Genomic DNA, 15,943 nt, shown 5'->3' on the forward strand with positions numbered 1-15,943 from the left:
AAAAAAAAAAAAAAAAAAAAAAAAAAAAAAAAAAAAAAAAAAAAAAAAACAGACACAGAGTGTATGTGGTGGTGTGGTATGGTGTGTGTGTGTGTGTGTGTAGTGTGTGTAGTGTGTGTGTAGTATGTGTGTAGTGACTGTGTGTATAGTATGTGTTTAGTGAATGTGTGTATGTATAGTGTGCGGAATAGCATGTGTATGTGTGTGTAGTGTGTATGTACTGTGTGTGTATCTAGTAGACATGTGTAGTATGTACATATATGTGCATGTAGTGATGTGTGTGCGTAGTGTGTGTATATGTGTGTGTAGTGAATATGTGTGTGATGTAGTGTGTGTAGTAAATGTGTGTGGTGTAGTGTATTGTATGCGTGTATGTATGTGTATGTCTGTGCGTATATAGGTATAGAATATGTAGGGTAAGTGACAATCATCTGCTGGACACTGTGTCAAACAGGAGCACAGCTGTGACACTGTCCCTGCCTCCAGGAGCTTCCTCCTGGTGCAGACTCACCCTGGTCCTCACAGACTAAGGTCTTGCTCCTGTCCATGCTGAGTGTTTGTTCTGAGCAGACAGTGCCTCAGGACCACAAACCCACAGAACAACAGGGGAAATCTAATAAGGAGGAAAGGCTGGCAGTGCCTGTGGGGATAGGGTGCTATGTGGCCATGTTGCATCTGAGGAGCCCCATGGAGATAGATATGTCCCTGCCTCTGTTTACCCTGTGGAAGTTTATATTTACCCCAGCTTTGACGTCTTTGCAATTGGTGGAGTCTGTGCCTGCACCAAGCTGGGCCCGTCTTTCAATGGGCTCCCCTAACCACTTCATTTTTACCAGAGATAAAACTGAGGCTGGAAGGCCAGCCCAAGGACACGGATTCTGTTAGGCTCTGTTAAACCAGTGGCTGTCTATGATTGAGAACAGGCAGCTTTGCCCTCCAGCGAGATGGCAAACTACCAGCCACATACATCAGACAGCAAATATGTGGAGATAAGAGAGGGACACAAGCTGAGAAGGCAAGGGAAGAGCATGGAGGGGCAACAGAGATACAGGAGGGCAGACAGGAACCGCGGCCAAGCTGGCGGCCCTGTACAAGGTCCTGCCCACAGGGTCTCCTGCCTAGTATAGATTCACCCTGGTCTGTGGTGAGCCAGGGATTCACTCTTTGTGTGAAGTAGTGAATGCTCCCTTTGTATGTCCAGCAGGGTGACCCCATGTCATGGCTTCCCTAGGACAGTCCCTCCTGAGGCTCCACCCTAGCTGGCCAAGACTTTTCTGTTTTAACTCATTTTGATGGCCTCTGAACTGGTTCATGGCCCTGGCAGGTCTTATACATGTTCCTTGCACAAGAAGGTCCTCACTGAGGTGAAATCAGACAGGGACAATTACAGTGACACTGTCCCCCACACTGCTGGCCTGCTGCTGTCTCAGGAGCAGAGGGAGACAGACAGGGACACGCTGCCATCTACACTACCAGTTTCACACCAGTGGATTTGATTGTGGTCATTCTCAATCCTCCGGCAATAGCTGGAGCTTCCCAAGGGATGCTGGGTCTCATGTTTTTACCATAGATCGTTTTTACACTTGTGCAAAAGCAGCCATAGAGGTGTCATGCCCAGCAGACAGATGCTACAACCCGGGCATCAGACTTCATCAGCCTGCGTTCCTTGCTCATTCTGTATTGTTAAATAACATCAGAAATGCCAGGCTATTCCGCCGTAGGAAGGCCCTATCATTGTAAAGACCTCTGCCAAGGCAGCAGGCACCTATCAGAGTGTGACGGGCATGAGAGACAGCACTGGCATCCACACGGTGTGCTGACAAGCCTCTGGTATGAGTTGGTTATCTGCAGCTTCAACTGGAGCAGCGTCATCATGACTTTGTCCTGGTACCCTTTCCTCAACCTCTTGGAGAGAAGGACCCCAAGAAGACACTACTCCAGCCACATGGCAGGCCCTGGGGCTCCTGGAAACTTCTGAGACAAGAGTTCCTGAGCATAGCCGAAAGCTTTAGCAGGTGGCTTGAGCCCTCTGGGCTTGTGACTGTGGGCTGTGGCACAGAGGGACACCATGGATAGGTATGCTAGTGTAGTCATGAGGCTTAATCCCATGGCAATCACATGTGACAGACCCAGGACATAGCAGGGAGTACCCAGTAGAATGGCCTGTGAGTCCCCATATGGATTCAGGCTAGTTAGACACAGGAAAAGAGAACCCATTTCAAAGTAGGCTCAGAAGGGAACATGCTGTTGGCTCAGACAGCCTGGCTTTGGGGAGAGTCCTTCAGGTATAGCTAAGTCCAGGTACTCAAACATGGCCTGAGAGGAGGGATTGGGCAACTCCCCAGAGGGAACTTGAAGTGCTGCTGCTAATAGTAAGAAGATAGGAGAGAGCACAAGGGACAGAAAGACCCAGAGAAAGACCCTTTTACAGCCACAAGGATATGCCAGGTTGAAAAGAAGGCAGAGCAGGAAGCCCCCAGCCCAGAGCCCTGGCTGCAGACTGTCAGCCTGAACCACACCCACCCAGCACGTGTTTGCTTTAGCCACAGCTGTCTTAAAAATACTGCAAGCCCAGATTTCTGCAGAAACAGGAAGAGATGTGTCAGACATGGCATGGGGCTAGGTACCCATGCCTGTGGGGTAGCAGTTAGTTCTCCTATTGCCCCAGGGGTCTCTAGTGCAGCCTGTTTCCCACCTACTTCGTTTACCCCCTCACCCAGCAACTGGGGATCCTGGCCCAGGGGGACCTTGCTACAGAAGGCTTCCAGGGAGTGGACGCAGGTCTGCAGTGAGCCACAGCTGGGCCTGCAGACTCCAAGGGAATTTAGAGCACCCCCCCTCCCAGGAAATGCCAACCAATCTTGAGGTCTCCAGACCCTAAGACCAAACCCTCTGCACCTCCACCGTGGGGGGAGTGGGGAGGACGGTTCCTCATCTGACCTGTCGCTGCCCCTTCTTTCTGGAACCTTCTCCCGACCCTGCCATTCCCCAAGCCTGCCTTCTGTTCTTGGCCCCAGAAGCAGAAAAGCCCTGCAGCTCCATGTGGCCCTGTGTTCCCCGACCCCCGCCCTGACACACCCCAGAGCTTTTGGCAGCTGGAGAGCGCTAACGTGGCTGAATGGCTTTGGGGGACTTTGAAGGAAACTAATTAAAACCAGCTGAGATGTGGGAGCTGGGAAGCCAGGGGCACTTTCCACAGGATGTGGAGGGTAGAAGGGCCCTCACAGTAGCCCACCACCTCTGTGCTGTGGCCAGGGAGCCTCGCTGGCAGATAACCCACCCAGCCCACCTCAGCCTCTAGCTAAGAGGAGAAACTGGCAGGATTGTCCTCCTCTGATGTGGGGGTCTGACTACGGAAACAGGCAGCAGTGGGGTTTGCTACATTGTTACAATGTTAGGGGCCATTGGGCATGTGTGTGCACACTTGACTGTGTCTATAAGTGTACTCATGGGATGTGTGACTCTCAGTGGTCCTATGTATGTGCCTCAATTTACCCTGTATCCAAGGGTGCCCGGCTGCATTTGCTCAGCGGGATGCCGCCCTACTTCCTGTCCTCCTTCCGCCCTGACTGTAGGGCCAGGGCTAGCCACTGAGCTTTGTCAGCCAGTGCTGTGTTCAGAGGACTCTGGAAGTCTCGGCCCTTGGTCTTTACATTATTAAAGTGTCCCCTGCAGTGTGCCTGATGCCCAGAGAGGATAATTAATGTGTTGTGAAGACCCCAGGCTCCTCCTCCTTGGACACTATGCCCTCCCCAGCTGCATACACCTGGGCAGCAGGGAGCGCCATTTGGCATCCGTGGCTGGGGTCAGAAGTGATGTCTATGCAGGCTGCTTTTCCATCTCACCGACCACAATATCTGAAAAAGTCTTCAGGAAGGAATGGTTTCTCTCCGTTCAATGCTCACACAGGGTTCCCTTCCATCGCGGCGTGGAAGCCGGAAGGCAGCTCTGTTCACGGCAGTGGGAAGGTGTGGCAGAGGCTGTTCACATCACCAGGGGCCAGGAAGCAGAGAGCACAACAGGAACCAGTGGCAGACCCAGCCTTGCAGGGCCTGCTCTGGAGATTCACTTCCGCTAGGCAGGCCCCACCTCTTGGAGTTCCTAGAGCCTCCCAAAATAGCTGGACCAAACACTCCAAGCATGCGTCTATGGTGGGGTTTCATATCCAAACCACAGAAGCTTCCCTCCGTGTCAGCCCAGCTGGGTCTCTCTCCTTTGCTTAGTGTAATGTGGTATGCCCGACTGAGCCAAGAGGAGGCTGGCTGCCTCCCCAGAGCCTCAGGAGAAAGAAAGCCAGGGCTGAGCAGCCCTCAGCTTCACAGCCAGGTGCAGGCTGCCCAGAGCCAGAGAAAGCTATCATACCCATTTTTCGGATGGGGAAATGGAGTCTTGGAAGGATGGGTATTTTTGTTGTTGTTGTTTTAATTTGAGCTGGACATGGTAGCACACACCTGTAATCCCAGCACCTAGAAGGCTAAGGCAGAGTAGGTTCCATGTTAGCTCTAGAACTCTGGGTGTGTGTGTGTGTGTGTGTGTGTGTGTGTGTGTGTGTGTGTGTGACACACAATCTCATGTAGCTGAAAATGACCTTGACCTTCTGATCTGGCAGCTTCCAGTGAATGCTGGGATTACAGGCATGCATCACCACAGTTGGGGTTTGGTTTTTTTGTTTATTTGTTTTGTTTTGTTTGAGACAGGGTTTCTCTGTGTAGCCCACTCACTCTGTAGAACAGGCTGGCCTCGAACTCAGAAATCTGCCTGCCTCTGCCTCCCAAGTGCTGGGATTAAAGCCACCACCGCCTGGCTGGATTGGGGTTTTTTAAAAATGTAGTTCTGAGAATCAAGCCCAGGGCTTCAGATACGCAAGGCAAGTACCCCACCATCTGTGCCCCAGCCACACCCCCACACACATACACACTGATTTTAAATCACTCCCTTTTCTTTCTCTCCAATGCTGAGCATGGAACCCAGGTCCCCACTTGTGTGAGGCAAACACTTCATTCACCAGTACACTCTACACCTAGCTGCACCCTGGCCCTGAACCACTTAATAAGTAGCCACATCCACTCTGTTTTCAGCCCTTCCTTGCCACCCTCAGGCAATTGGGACACACGAACATATGAACAGCAGTGACGTCACAGCCAGCATCCGTGAGAACTGTCACCTGCTGGATAGTGTGTTCCCACAAACTCTGAGGCAGGACGGTTTTCAGACCTGTTTGCAGGTGGCACATGAAGCTCAGAGCAGCTGAGCCGGCTCTCTGTGGTCACACAGCAAGGAAGTGCAGAGTCTGCTCTTTAACCAGCGCCTACTGAACGGATTGCTGGTACAAGTGCATGCGGCCAGGGCTATCTGGGCTATCTCAGTGACCCAGCTGACAAAGCCCCGACATCAGGACCACACATTAGGGACTGTCAGCTGAAGTCAGATCCCTTATCTGTGACATAAACATCCCAAGTCTTCCAGGGACATTGGTTCTGTGAACACTGCCACCAGGACCCCCATCTTGGCAGTGGGGTGTCACCCCCAGACTAGTAGGCTTTGGATTCCCAGAGCTGCAAGCCCTGCAGGCTATAGGTACACAGACAACCCTGGGATGCCTCCCACCACCCTAACCGAAGATGGCTACCCCACTACCTATGCTAGAATCTCTGCCTTAGGGTAAGATGTCTCCCCGGGGTCTAGACTAGGGAGACCTGCTTTGGGGAGATCCATGCTCACAGCCCTGCACTTACGGCGCTTGGTTTGTGGGGGCTCTGAGCTGAGTGACAGAGGACTTGTGCCTTGGGTTTGTGGGCTGCTGGGCACAGGCATCCGGTCAGATAATGATTGCACCATGGGAAGATGGAAAGCTTGGGTCAGGCTGTTAGGGCACCTGTGATGTGGGAATCCACTGGGCATCACTGGTGGTGTGTGCACATATGCATGCCTGTGTGCATAGGTGTGTGTGATACTCTGCCTCTTCTAACCCACAGACTGAGAGGCCAGGATTGGTTGGAAGAGTTTTCAGGTGATGCTCAGACCTTCCTCCTGTACTCTCTTCCTTTCGGACAGAGAGTGGGAGAGACAAGCTCGCCGTAAATCATTCCGGTTTTGCCCTGGCTATTGGGAAGCTCCTCCCATAAGACTTACTCTTCCAGTTTGTGTTGTAAGGCCCCTATGGTCATCTTCACGAAGCTTGCTTTGGGACCTTTTGGGCAAAGAGTGCACAAGCTTTTGAAGAAACAGAGTTGGAAGGAGATGACTAAGGAATAGGACAAAACTGATGCAGAAGACCACTGTGAGCCTCAGAATGGCCAGCAGTTAGAAATCCACCCTGAAATCATCTAGAAAGCATTGTGTACACAGAACTAAACTGTAAACTCCCCACTCGTTTTTCTCTCTTTCTGGCCTATTCCTGTTCTCATCTTCTGAGATTGCTCTGTCCTCTGACCTAGGTCCTTCCACCTGGGGCTCCAGGTGGGCCCCATTCTCTTCACCCAACTCCTAGACCTCTGTGCACCCCAGCCCAACAAACACCCTCCAACTGGGAAAGGGAAATACCACCCGAAAGAAAGGGAGACAGAGCAGGAGGAAGGAGGGAGGAGGGAGAGGGAGAAGGAGGGAGGAAGAAGGGAGAGGGAGTCATCCTGGCCCCAGCCAACACAACCCTACAGGCCATGGAGCTGCCTGTGAGATGAATGTTACCCTTATTCAGAAACACCCCATTTCCCCCAAACAGGCCTCTCTGTAGCTGGCTGCTGGGAGCTGGAGCTGAGCCCAGTGAGGGGCATCCCTGCCAGGCCCCTCTACATGAATGTGTCACATGGCCCAGAGATGTGGCCTAGAGCTGGGGACCCAGACTCAGGTCATTGTGCTAGGTAAGGAAATTCCTGATCCCATCGTGCCTCTGTTTCCTTATCTTCAAGTAACGTGGTGGCAGGGCCTAGAGGAACCCCACAGAGCCAGAGTGGGCATGTGAGACCAGGGCTGTATACAATCTGTGACTTCAACAGGACCCACAGCAGGGATGCAGGGTGGAGATCCATCTACACTGGGGCAGGGGAAGACCTTAATGGAGAGCAGTGACCTTTCTCTGTTGTGATAGGAATCCGGAGAACCCATGGTAGGAAGTGGACCTTGCAGCATGGATGAGTAGGCCTGCTCAGCATGCAGGAGACCATAGTGGGTGGAGTGCAGGAGACAATGTGCTGTAGATTTCACGTCTGTACGTGTGTCTTGCATATAATCCCTGGGCACGGGGAGGAAGCCAGTGCCCTGGAGACAGGGCTGGTTGAAACAGGAGGAGAATGCATAAGTTGTGTGGCCACAGTTAGAGGGCTTCAGAGCTCACTGGCTGAAAGGCCTTACACAGCAGAGAACAGGGATAGCCTGAGCTGCTGGCAGCTTGGCAAGGCCCAGGCTTGAAAGTCTGCACAGCCAGTCTACCCCCAGTCGCTGCCACATCCCCAGAGCTCACCCTTACAGGGTCCTGCCCTTGGACACATTGCTGGACACCTCTGAGCTCTGCTGCAGGGGCAGTGTACAAAAGTACTTCTCCAGTAAAGGACTCCCTGCCCCAATAGGGGTTTGTCAAAGTTTCTCTAACTTTCCAAGACATGGCATCCCTTTTAAACACAGGAGACTTCTGAGGGTATCCCAACTGGACCAGTGGAACTGGCCGATCTCAAGCACAGCAGTATCCCATTTCTGAGGCAATATATTGGGTGGGGGGGTGAATGAATGAACGAGTGAGTAATGAATGAATGTGAATGAGTAAGCAAATGAATGAGCGAATGAATGAGTAGTGAATGAACGAATGAATGTGAGTGAATGAGTATGTGAATGAGTATGTAAATAAATGAATATATGAATGAATGAATGTGTGAATAAATGAATGATATGTAAATGAATGAGTTTGTGAATAAATGAGTGAGTTTGTGAATAAATGAATGAGTATGTGGATGAATGAATGAGTGAGTTTGTGAATAAATGAATGAGTATGTGGATGAATGAATGAGTTTGTGAATAAATGATTGAGTATGTGGATGGATGGATGGATGGGTGGATGGACGGATGGGTGGATAGATGGATGAGTAAATATGTGAACGAGCCAGTGAGAGTGAGAGTATGAGTGTGTGGATCGGCTTGGGTGAGGACAGCTGGACCTGTGTTCCTGAAGGGAGGTCACACACAACAAACCACAGGCTGGATGCAGCCGACAGCTTCAGCCCACACAGTAGTTATTTTGTTTTAGGTGAATCCATTGCCAGGTTTTAAAATGGGGAGATTTCATTTTAAAACCTGGATTCCAGACTTTTCCTGAAAACTCAGGATGCCTGCCCTGTCCTTAGCTTTCTGACAGCCACCAGCAGCCAGACTACCGTCACACCCACTGACCCAGGAGGGCTGGGAAGAAGGGGTCCCAGCGGTACAGAGAGCCTGACCCAGGTTCTCCACAGCACTGTCCTTTCCTCCAACAGATGCTGCGCATGTCCTCTGTCACATAGTACACAGGAATGTCAACCTGCAGACTGCAATAGAAGAACAGGGAGCCAGCTAACAATGCTCTCTACAGGCAAGAAAGGGACAGCAAAGGCCAGTAACCTGGAGAAGGTCAGTGACAGGGAGCTGAGGGCTCCTGGAGATGGTTGGGCTCAGTAGGTAACTTTCGCTTAGAGAACTAAAGGACAGCAGGAGGCAGGACATACGTGCAGCCATACAGACGCCCCTGTAGCATCCCAGCTCCTTCTCTCCCCAACAGCAGCCTCTCCATTGCTCTTGGCATCAAAAGGCCTGGTGGCTGGGATAGCCAGCCTGCCCCAGGTTCCAGGCCCCAAGCTGCAGAGCAGCCGCACATTCTACAAATTACAGGCTGGGTGGAGCAGTGGCACTGGGAAGGGCTGTGGTAGACTGGAAGAGCTGGCAGAGGGACTCCAGGCTTTGGGAAGCCTGCTTAGGACTGGGAGAAAGACATGGCGATGGCCTGCCCTCTCCGCCTGTAGGCCCAGGCCTCTGCAACATCATGCATGGAGGGGAAAGGTCTTGGGGTATCCTGAAGTGGTGACATTTGTGCATTTGGTCAGACCAGCAAGCCCTGGCTCTGGAGTTGGGAGCAGGCCAGTCTCAGGACTATGATCGTGGTCATAGGCACCTGACATGGAGGGAGTTGGAGGGAAGGAAAGGGACTCAGAGTCAGTGACCCCGCTGAGGAGTGTATTTGGGAGCAGAGGGCAGCTTTCTTTTGCTGTGCAGTCAAGAAAGCCCTGACTATGAGTGGAGGAGTCCCAGAGACATCAGAGCCATAGCTGCCCCTGTGCTCTCCAACCCTGGGCAAGAGCAGCATTAGGAACATGTGTGAATCATCCAGGAGAGCAGAGCAGCCAGGGGGGCCCTGGGTGAGAGGTGAGACTTTCAGGAAGAACCTAGCAAAGAGGAGGGTCTGGCAACCAATTAGCAGGAGCACCCTGGGATATTATGGACAGGACCATGTGACTTAGCAGGATCAGAGGCTAAGAAAGCCCTGCAGCAGGAAGCCAGGATGGGAGACCAGGATGCCTCCTCTGCCCTCCCAGGCTGAGGCCTCCTGTCAGCGTGGTGAGCAATCTGGGGAGAACATTCTGGTGAGAGTTAGTTTTGAGCAGGTGCTTCCGAGTCACGGTATGCTGAGCCATCAGGCTAGTGTAGTCAGAAGGCCAAACATGACATCCTGGGACTTCGGACCAGTGCTAGTTACAGCTGAGCAGGAGCCTTGGCAAAAGGACCAAGCCTAGGCTACCTACTGGGCACCCTCCATGCACCAACGGTCTCTCTAGATGGGGTTACCCTCCCTAGAGAATGGTACTCTTAGATCTTCCAGAAGTCATTGGCCAGCCAGTCTAGAGGAGCAAGCCTGTCCTCTAGAATCCAGCTGTCCAGTGGTTGAATGAGGCCACACAACCAGTAACAGTGGGCTAGCTGGCTGGTGCCCTACAGCCCTGAGAAGGATGGCTATTAGTCGGAAGGCTCCCCTCTCTGAACCTGTTCCTCACCTGAGTGGTAGGAAGCATCGGTGTCTTAGAAAAAATGAATGTGACAGCTATCCAGAGGCATAGACATCCTGGGCCTTGGAGCCATTGCTGGTTACAGCTGAGCTGGAGCCTTGACAGAGAACAGGGACCATTCCTGTTGCCAGCCAAGCCTAGACCCACCCACCGCCCTCCCTTGGCCTCTCGAACCTGAGCCAGATCGTCCAAGGCCAGTCCCGGAAGACAGAGGGGCAGCAGCTGGGTGTGGCTCAGAGCATCCTATCCAGAGAGCCCTGTGGCATAGGAGGCACCACACCCATTTAGAACTGAGCACACTGAGGCCAGGACTCCTAAGTTGGGCCTGCACCCCAGAGCCGGCTGGGATGCTGCTGTGGGAGGGGTGCAGACGTGCCTCCCGTGGAAGATCAGGACCTTCTTCGTGTTCCCTGACCCAGAAGAGGGGAACATGGACCCTCAGTTTCACTCTGCAGACAGTCCCTGGGATCGCTGCCGCGGTCCAGGTAGCCACTGAGACTGGCTCGTGCAGGAGCTAAACTAAGCAGTAACAGTGGACAGAGCCTGAGAATGAACACAGCTGGAGAGAGTAGAGCCCGCCTGACAGCCAGAAGACCCAGAGCCCACACTTACACCCCGAGCCTCAATTCCTTATGTGTACTTGGGGAGTGGGTGCTCCCTTCCAGGAGTATGGCTCCAACAGGGATCTCCCTGCACTGCTTCCAGAGGTGGGCTTGTCCTCACAGTCAGCGCTCGGAGGCTTCCTTCCCAGAGCCAGGGCAAGCATGTAGCCCTAAGCAGTGCCAGCCAGCCCACCTTCACTCACCCTCCTCCAGTCTCTGCGGACCCTCGCATCCTCAGGAAACAAAATTATGATCACTTGAAAAGAGGGAGCTAAGACTGGGGCTGGGATACAGCAGGGAACATAGGCAGTCCCCAGGGAGCGCGTCAGCCTCATCCCTTGGGACACATGTCCCTGCCCATATGCTATCAGTGTGACCCTCATGAAGGAGACAGGCACGGATGACCACCAGATTACACTGTTCCGAGGTGCCTCGTGGGGACTGCAGATACCGTCTCCTGTCATTAACCTCAGATAGCCTCAGCCCCCATGTCAATGATCTGGTTTGAATACAACCCCCAGCCTGCAGGAAGGTGGAAAGTCAGTCTGGGCCACCTTATGCCCACCCTCACTCTGTGCCACACACCAAATCATTAAACTGTATGTTGCATCGTGCAGGCTGCCTAGGGCTTTAGTTTCGTCACCCCAGATAAGGCTACCAAGAGAGCCAGACAGTGCAGCCAGTATGGTAGCGGCAGGCACCCTGAGCCGTCACGCCAGGAGCTGGAGCTGTGGAAGGCAGGTGCAGCCACCTCAGTGAACAGATGTCCACTCCACGTAGAGCCCAGTCTGTAGCTGTCCTAGAGCAGGGTCCATGGTGGCCTTACTCAGAGCTCCCGGGACCACTGAGCCCCACCTCACCTCTGCATGAGAGGATGCTCAAGATGCAGTGGGAAATGACACACGGGCTAAGCTTGGCATCGACAGGGAGAAGCGAGCTAGGTACAGAGCATGTGCCTGTACCCCTTGCCATTGGGTTTAACCCTTGCATTGATGCCTGAGAAGCATAAGCAACTACCGTGGGCTTTTTGGAGAGCCAAATCATGAGCTTGGACTGTGGCTGTGCTCACTCTGGTCAGAGATGGATTCCTAGAGGTGTTGGTGCCTGGTCTGAAGGCTGTTCCTGAGAAGCTGTGCAGTTGGCCGAGGAACCTGAGTGCAGAGTAAGGTCGCAGAGTCAGAGTGCAGAGTGAGGTCACAGCAGCCTTGTGACCAGCTGATGCATAGAGTCTAGATGAGCAGAGTGCCCGTGTCAAGACTAGCATCTCGCCTCTGTAGCGCAAAGCCAAGAGGAGAGGGTGGCTGGTACCTGGCCTTGCCCCATGCCAGCTCCCACCTCTCTGTGCATTGGTGCGGCCCTGCCTTCAAACAGAAATCTTGCCTTGCCCACTGCTACCCTCCTTGTCATCTTGGACATTATTGTCTCCCCCCCCCACCCCCCCGCCACACACTCCCTTATCTCCCTCCTGCTAAAGGATCTCAAATATGCACCCTGATAAGGCCGCACAGCCACTGCTTCCCAGCCCCTTCCCAATGCCAGCCTCTACTTTCCCCAGAGTAATTAAGATAAATGCAGCTGATAACTTGCACTGTATTCTTAAGCCCACCCTCTGGGCCACATCACAGATATAATTTTACCTGCGGAGGTTTATCGGAGTGCTCAGGTAACCGTTTGTAAGGAAAGCGGCAGCGTTTGAAGAAACAGGAAAGGGGGACCGCTGGGAAGAAACGTCAAGGCCTTGCAACCGCAGCCCCTCTCCTGGACACAGGGCAGCCTAGGCAGCTGAGAGGGGCTGCCTACTACCCTGGAGAGCAAAGGAATGCCCCACCCCTCCCGGGATGCTGGTGCCAGCTGGGGATCTGAGGTTTGGATCTCTCCTCTAGTTCAAAGGGGTCCTGGCTGAGTGAAACCCACACCAATACAACAGCCCTGAGAGGCTTTGCCAAGAGGCCAGGCAGAGAGAGCCCAGCTCATGCTGCCTGTGGCCCTTGCGCCTGCACAGGAAGCCAGTGGCTGGTGCTCTAGTCCTAGGGTACTGATGGCAGAACAGGGGTACAGAGACCAAGGACAGAGTAGACAGAGCTACTGAAGACTGAGCTGGAGAACCTGGGAGCAGCCAGGATGGAAAGGATGAGAATCCAGGTGCTGAGACAGAGACTCCAGGCTTAGCTGGGTACCAAAGAGACAGGGACACACGATGTCTACATTTATATCACTGCTTGACGGTGTCCCCACCGTGTCATCTTGGACAAGTCCCAGGCCTCTCTCAGCCTTTATTTCCACCATCTATAGCTGTTTGTTGGCTGTCTTTCCAGTAACCTGGAAGCCATGAATCAACCACACACCTCACACCAGCCTGGCACAGTACCTGGTACAGATGTACTAGTGGATGGAGGATGGACGGATGAATGGATGGATGGATGGATGGATGGATAGACAGATGGATGGATGGATGGATGGATGGATAGACAGATGGATGGATGGACGGATGGATGGATGGATGGTTGGGTGGGTGGGTGGGTGGATGGATGGATGGATGGATGGATGGACGGACGGATGGACGGATGGATGGACAGATGGATGGATGGACAGATGGACAGATGGGTAGATGGATAGGTAGATACATAGACTGAGGGATGGATGGACAGACAGATAGATGGATAGATAGATAGGTGGATAGATTTGATTGGTAAACAGATGGACAGACGGATGGGTGGATGGATGGGTGGATAGACAGATGGACAGGGTGGGTGGATGATGATCAGGTAGGTGGGTGGATGGAAGGATAATAGGTGGGTGATGGTGATAGATGTGAGGTGGGTAAATAGAACTTTCTGTGACCCCCTGACAGCCTCCACCTCTTCCAGCCTCTGCTCCCCATCTCAGAAAAAAAGACCTCACCCAAGCCTCTAGAGTCTGCAGCTGTGGAGAGTCATGTGTCCCCCCTGGGCATGTACCCCAGAGTAGCCATCAGTCCTTAGGGCCTGGTCATCTCTAGAGTCAGGACTATAGGTGTGGCTGGTGTCCCACAAGGCCGCAGCCCAGTGTTCTTGGTGGCCACAGTCTCGTCAGAAGCTCAGCTGGGGCCAGGCCCACTACCTAGGTGGTTCCTCACATGGCAAGCCTCCGCTCCTCGCCACATTTTCCCTCCAGACCGTCACTTGATGTCTCAGCTGTGCAGTCAGAGAGCTAGGGTATGGCCTGGGCTGGAGACCCCAGTGCCCTTGTTGCTACCAGGATCTGTTCCTTAGCAAGTTGTTACGTTCAGGGAACAGGGATGAGGTCAAAGGGCACTTACCTCTTACACTTTTAAAACATGTATGTATTCCGCATGTTTGTTGGGGGAGGAGAGCATGCCACGACGCACCCATGAAGGGCAGAGGAAGACATTTGCAGGAGCTAGTTCCCTCCTTCCACCTCGTGGGTTCCAGGGATCAAACTTGGGTTGTCGGGCATGGTGGTAAGTGCCTTTACTCCCTGAGCCATCTCGGCAGCCCACCCCTCCCCGCCGTCTGTATTTAAAACCACACAGACAGCATCTTGCCAAATTGGGAGTCCCACAAGCTGCCCCTTCAGGTCCCCTTCGCCATGTGTGGAGGCCAAGGTAAGAGGCTGCCCAGCATCCCTGAGGGCTGTAGACCTGGAGGCAGCCATGTGGAGGTACAGATGAGTATAACTAACGGGATCTTTATGTGGGGTGCTATGGAGTGGGCTGACACCAAGGTTCACTCACAGTGACAGCAAGCAAGGGGCAAAATGCCAAGCAGAGGCTTGCTCAGAGTGGAGCACACTGGTGGGAACTCGACCTCAGAGCCCTGCTCTTTGGGGCCGACAGGCAGTTTGAAACTATGGCATTGGGCAGGCTGAAGGTCTGACAGGTCCTGGGCTGCACAGTAGCTGGAGTGCAGCTGTGGCAGAGTGGCTTGCTCCACCCACTGGCATTTACTCTGTCTGTCACAAGACACATTGGAGAGAAGCAGTAAGCTCCCTTGGGGCTCCCTGCTCACGTGGGACCAAGCAGGATCCTCTGGAAGAGACGGAGCATCCCAGATTCTAACACGTTGTTCTCTCTCTCTCTCTCTCTCTCTCTCTCTCTCTCTCTCTCTCTCTCTCTCTCTCTCTCTCTCCAGACAAGAAGGCCCTATTCCTCAGGCAGTTATTCAGAAGAAGACCCACTGAGGGGCCCCAGATCCCCAGGTATGTGATAAGCACAGCTAGTATGTATGGAGAGCCACCACTGACTGGAGGAGGTACCTTGTCCCCCAGGCTCTCTCCATCCCAGCACAGCAGCTCCTGTCTTCTCCTCAGACAATAATTGGGGAGTGTCAGCTGACTACCCCAGGCCCTCTGGAGCTAACAGCCAGTTTGAAACTATAGCTCTAGCTCTGAGCAGAGGCTAGATGGTGGCATCACCTGGGGCCCCCGGGACCCAGCAGACCTTCAGCTCTGATGGCTCCTAGAACATGTTGTGGCTAGGGCACAGCTATGGTAGACTGGACCTCACCACCCACCCATCTACCTGTGGAGCTCAGTTCTGCCCTAGGAGGCCTTCCTGAAGCCAAGAGATCCACTAGGAGCCCCACCTCTCTCTCTCTCAGTGAGAGAGAGCTCCTGTTCATAGGTGTCACCCATCCAGCAGGGGCTACATGAGGGACCCTGGAATTTCTGGACCCAGAGTGACATGGCTGAGTTCTGCAAAAGACAAGGAGGTGCCCCTCTGGAGGGCCCACTCCCTTCACTAGCAGTGAGGCCTTGGAAAAGTTGCCTGAGTTGCTTGCCCATCGTCAGAGGTGACAGAAGCGATTCTGACTGTCACTGTGAGAACATTCAGCAGTACAGCCTTGGTGTTACCACCATCAAACAAGGCCTTCCCAAGGACTGCCCATGGCAGTGAGGACCAGAGAAGGGGAGGAGACCCTTCTCCAGGTGGGTAGGCTGGAGAGGAACCTGTGTGTGACAGAGGATGAAGTCTCATATTGTGACTGTGTCACCTCTCCATCCCTCCATCCCCCACAATCAAGTTTACCCCGTTCTCTGGGGTTTTGTGGTTGCTACCCAATGTGAGGGGTATGCTGCCTACTGCTGGTGGACTCTGGAACTGCATCTACCCTGAAGATCTAGGATAGGTCTGCCCTAAACTAGTGGGACCTTTCATTCCCTGCAGATAGCTACTGAGACTTCTCTGTAGAGGCAAGTCGCCTTCTCTGATATCCAGACTCCTCTCCCTTTCCCATTTTCTCCCTCCACTTTGCTCTTTACTATTCCTGGCTCCGTTGGTCGGGGCTGCTGCTGTCCAAGCCTCGCAGCCTCTTTTTCTGA

The 15,943-nt window shown here is 53.2% G+C and overlaps 1 protein-coding gene across 11 annotated transcripts in view; it reads left to right on the forward strand.

Annotated features, from left to right (window-relative positions):
• Nucleotides 1-15,943, forward strand: part of Znf469 (zinc finger protein 469) — a 233,920-nt gene that overhangs the window by 204,942 nt on the left and 13,035 nt on the right. For 4 of the 11 annotated variants that reach the window (XM_031341654.1, XM_031341656.1, XM_031341660.1 and 1 more), the window contains one exon: nt 14,755-14,821. The exons of 3 other annotated variants lie outside the window; for them this stretch is intronic. The gene's annotated coding sequence lies outside the window, so the exon portion shown is untranslated. Of the gene's footprint in view, nt 1-6,721; nt 6,861-8,462; nt 8,596-14,754; nt 14,822-15,260; nt 15,551-15,943 lie in introns of all 11 variants that reach the window. 4 more of the 11 variants (XM_031341661.1, XM_031341655.1, XM_031341657.1 and 1 more) reach the window with 4 other exon arrangements.

Source organism: Mastomys coucha, unplaced genomic scaffold (genome assembly GCF_008632895.1).
Source record: "Mastomys coucha isolate ucsf_1 unplaced genomic scaffold, UCSF_Mcou_1 pScaffold22, whole genome shotgun sequence".
Classification (NCBI taxonomy): domain Eukaryota; kingdom Metazoa; phylum Chordata; class Mammalia; order Rodentia; family Muridae; genus Mastomys; species Mastomys coucha.